Source organism: Orycteropus afer, unplaced genomic scaffold (assembly GCF_000298275.1).
Source record: "Orycteropus afer afer isolate SDZICR_OR568_19922 unplaced genomic scaffold, OryAfe1.0 scaffold00218, whole genome shotgun sequence".
In the NCBI taxonomy this organism is placed as follows: Eukaryota; Metazoa; Chordata; class Mammalia; order Tubulidentata; family Orycteropodidae; genus Orycteropus; species Orycteropus afer.
Window position 1 is genome coordinate 2,797,642 of NW_006921805.1, and position 5,000 is coordinate 2,802,641.

Below are 5,000 nucleotides of genomic sequence, written 5' to 3' on the forward strand. Positions count from 1 at the left end.
AAATGAAAAATTAGAAATGATACAAAAATCTACACACAGAAATCCAGAAGATTAATACTAAATTTTCAGAAATAGATAAGACATTGAATGGGCAAAGGAGCAGAATTGAATGAAATGGAAGACAAAATTGATGAGATTGAAGGCAAATACCTGAATATTTTTTTGGAAAGGGATCAATCAGAAAAAAAGATCAAGACAAAATGAAGAAAGCCTAAGGTTCATCTGGGATACCATCAAAAGGAGTAACGTACATGTAATCAGAATTCCAGAACAGGAAGAGACAAATAAAACCACAGAAAAAATTAAAATTGTCAAAGATTTGTTGGAAGAGAATTTTCCTGGTATGATGAAAGATAAAAACATACCCATTCAGGACATCCAATGAACCCCAAAGAGGATAGACCCCAAAAGAAAATCACCCAGACATATCATCATCAAACTTAAAAACCAAAGGCGAAGAAAGAATCATGAGAGCAGCACAGGAAAAACAAAAAGTTACCTACAAGGGGCAACCAATAAGACTAAGCTCGGATTTCTCAACCATGCAGGCGAGAAGACAATGGGATGGTATATATAAAACCCTGAAAGTGAAAAATCTCCAACCAAGAATTATGTAACCAGCAAAATTGTCCCTCAAATATGATGGTGAAATTAGGACATTTCCAAATAAGCAGAAATTAAGGGAATTTGTTCAAACCAGACCAACCTTACAAGAGATGCTAAAGGGAATCCTTTGGACAGAGAAGCAGCAACAGCCAACAACAACTGACAATTAACACACGTGATGATATAACCCAGAAACCAACCCAGCTATGGATGTATCCAAAGTAAAGAAGCCTACAAGTTTGTAAACAGGAAACCAGAGACGTCAATTAACTAATGAGAACAACTACAAACCAAAAAGAGGGAAAAAACTATGCTGTTACAGAACTTCTAGATGGTAGGGAAGTTAAGACAACTGCAAGATAGAACGGACTGTTCTAAACTTGGAAATAAAACTATAAATCACAGGGTAACCTAAAAGAAAAATAAACCTCCACATCAAAAAAGAGGACCAGCATAAATATTCAGCAAATACTTAAACAATAGCAATGAAGGAAATGATGATACAATTCATAAACAAAACGAGCTCAGCATAGAGAATTATATGGAACAAAGAAATCGACACCACAAAAAAGCGCATAACAAAAATGACAGGAACAAATTCATTTTTGCTGCTAATTTCGTCTCTGTCAAGGGACTTACTTCTAAGATTTATAGAGGAAGAGTGGATGACCAAACTATGGTACATACACATAATGGAATGCTATGCAACACTAAAGAATAATGTAGAGTCTGCAAAACACCACATAATATGGATAAACTTAAAGGACATTATGCTGAGTGAAATAAGTCAGTCACAGAAGGACAAATATAGCATTGCTTCATTGTTGTGGAGGTCAAGGAAAGGTTTATATATGGAGGGGAACTTACTTTGTTGGTTGCCAGAAGTGGGAGGGGAGGGGAAGGAACACTGCAAAAAAAAAAAAAACATTGACCCATGTTGCTTTAGTTTTGTGTATTTCACTGTACATAAATTATGTTTCAGTAAAATGCATTAAAAAAAAGAGAGTCCCAATCTCTCCACATCCTCGCCAGCGTTTGTTATTTTCGGTCTTGTTGAACTTTGCTATTAATGCTAGGGTGAAGTGGTATTCATTGTTGTTTTAATTTGCATTTCTCTAATGGCTAATGATAGTGAACATTTCTTCATTTGTTTGTTGCTGCCTGAATATCTTCTTTGGTGAAATGTCTGTTCATATTTTCTGCTCCTTTTTTAATTGGATTGTTGTCTTTTTGATGTTGAGGTGGTGGAGTTTTCTATAAATTTTAGAGATAAGTCCTTTGTCCAGTATGTCATTGCTGAATATTTTTCCCATTCTGTAGGTTCTCTTTTTTACCCTTTTGGAGAAGTCTTTTGATGCACATAAGTAAGAATTTAATTTTTAGACGGTCCCAATCATATAGTTATGCCTGAAGCACTTGACTACTAACCAGAAGGCTGGCGGTTCAAACCCACCAGCCACTTGTTGGAAGGAAGGTTGAGCAAACTACTTCTGTAGTGATATCACCTCAGAAACCCAAGGAGGGGCCCCTATGAGTCGGGTCCAAGTCTACAGCACCTAACAACAACAATCATCTAGTTTATCTTCTGCTTTTTGTGCATCTTGGGTTATGCTTGAGAGTCTATTTATGACAAAAATTAGGGCCCCTAAGTTTGCCCCCTGTTTTTTTGTTGATGAACTTTGTAGTTTTTAGATTTCACATTTAAATCTTTGATCCATCTGGAGTTTGTTTTTGTATATGGTGTGAGGTATGAATCTTGTTTCATTTTTCTGCAAATGGATATCCATTTTTGCCAGCACCAGGTTTTTTGTTTTGTTTTGTTTGTTTGTTTTTATTTTTGCAGTGTTTCTTTCTTGGTCAGCACCATTTGTGAAAGAGACTCTCTCTTCCTCATTTAATGGATTTTGGCCCTTAGTCAAAGATCAGCTGACTGTAGGTCTATGGATCGATTTCTCAGTTCTCAATTCTGTTCCACAACACTATGTCATTGTACCAGTAGCAGGCTGTTTTGACAAATGTGGCTGTGTAGTAGGTTTTAAGATCCAGAAGTATGAGACCTCCTACTTTGTCCTTCTTCAGTAGTGCTTTGGTTATCTGAGGTCTCTTTCCTTTCCATATAAGTGATTGGTTTTTCCATGTCTTTAAAGAATGCTGATGGAATGTGGATCAGGATTGCATTGAATGTATAGATTGTTTGGGTAGTATTGACATTTTCATAATGTTCATTCTTCCTCTCCGTGAACATGGTATATTCTTCCATTTATCTAGATCTTGTATAGTTTCTTAGGAGCTCTGGTGGCATAGTGCCTAAGGCATTTGACTACTAACCAGAAGGCTGGTGGTTCAAACCCACGAGCCGTACCTCAGAAAGAAGGTTAGGCAATCTATTTCCGTAGTGATACCGCCTCGGAAACCCAAGAAGAGGTCACTATGAGTCGGATCCAACTCAATGGCAGTATAGTTTCTTAAAGTAGTGTTTTCTAATTTTCTTTGTATAGATCTTTTGTGTTCCTGGTAAGATTTATTCTCGTAAAGTTCTTATTTTTTCTTCATAAACAATAAATATCTGGCACATGGTAGGCACTCAGTGTACTTTTTTAATGAATGAATATTCATTGCCATTATTACGATTAAAAACTACAAATAAACCAAAAGAAGAAACTAAGGCACTTTAATCTCAACACACAAAGCTAACCACTGAAAATAGGAGATAACTAGCCAACTCCTCCCTCTAGTCCCCCGATTCTTCCATTGGGGAGGACTTCCCCTCAGGGGTTGTGACCACAAAGCAGCCTTGCTTGTGAAGCTAGCTCACAGAGACCTAGGAATACTGACAGAAGGCTTGTCAGGAAAATCCTTTTAGAAATGCACTTGGCTGCTGTGAAATTACTCTCTTCAGTGAACACAGTTCGGATTTTAAATGATATACTTTAACAAAATTTCGATTTCTAGTGTTGAGATTAAATTTTCTCTTCTTCCTTGTAAAGAGGGTTACAGTGCCCATGTTTTGTATTCATAAAACCAAAAACCAACCAAACTCACTGCCCTCAAGTCGAATCCGACTCATAGTGTCCCCTCCTTGCGTTTCCAAGGCAGTATTGGGTATTGGTTAGATTGCCCAACTTTCCTTCTGAGGAGTGGCTGGTGGGTTTGAACCAGCAGCCTTCTGGTTAGCAGTCAAATGCCTTAGGCACTACACCACCAGAGCTCCCTTTGTACTCATAGAATTTAGACATAATCACAATGCAACCTTTTCTATAGACTTTATTTTTAGAAAGGTCTTGTGAATTGATACAGAAGCAGTGTGGTAGAATGGGAAGAGTAATGGATGGGGAGTCTGCAGTGTTCAATGTAGTTCTGACTTTAATCAGAGATGCTAAACTAGAGATTGTATTTAATCACTTTGGATCTCAGCTTCTACATTGAGAAAACAAGGAATTGCATTAGTCAGTCTTTCAGGCTTATTATTGTAGCCTGAGGCCATAAACCTCAATTTCCTTGTGCCTTCTCCTTCCTTTTCTGGGTTGCTCCTTTTCTTTTAGTGGATAATTTTCTAAGATTCCAGCAACTAGGGAAAGGAAACAGCAGACTAGAATTTGCCCAGCTGTGTGCTTTGACCAGAACAGCTATTTCTAGTCAGGATTTCAGAACACTTGAAAACTCTGGTGATATGATGGTTACATTCTTTCTTAGACTAAGATTACAGCCTACATGCATTTAGTGATATGCGTATGTATTATAATTTGTAAACATGTCTCAGAACCCTGTATCAGAGTTGGGTCCTTTGTGGTCAGCCATTCAAACCTCATTTCTGACAGGGGTTTAAGATTGCTTTGTGGAACAGATATTTAACCTTCAAGAGATCTATTAGTGTAAAATCTTTAGCCTTATTTTAAATGAGCTGCCCTTTAAGTAGAAAACCAAATAGAAAATTGGGTTTCCAACCCAAACTTAGCAGAATCAGTGTAACTTAAATTTTATCTTCACATGTGTTCATTCAATTCATTTTTCCCTTGAATATTAATTTCAAATAACAGTAGCTATGTGAATGAAATGTTCTTAGTTACTCTTGATAATGCCGCTGCTTAGCAGCAAAAACAGTAGACGTCTTAGTGTGTTCAGAGGAGGAACACCTATTAGTAAGCTGAGCTAAAATGGGCTTTAGTAAGTTAATTGTATTTCTTAAGAAAATTGTAAACATATGTAGAAAGAATAACATCTCCTATCACTTTATTTCCAGGCCATTAAAATAAATATTCTGTGGAAATAAGTGTTCACTAGGCCATTAATTACAATGTAAATTGTAACTCCAAGAGATTACTTTGTTGGGTACTGGGTTGGAGTAGGGGAGTGTGAATTGATTAGAAGCTAAAAAGGTAAATAGCTAAGTTGTG

General features: G+C 36.9%; 1 protein-coding gene across 1 annotated transcript in view; it reads left to right on the top strand.

The window, feature by feature from the left end:
• Window positions 1–5,000, top strand: part of CNOT10 (CCR4-NOT transcription complex subunit 10) — a 104,111-nt gene that overhangs the window by 82,996 nt on the left and 16,115 nt on the right. The window lies entirely within an intron of this gene.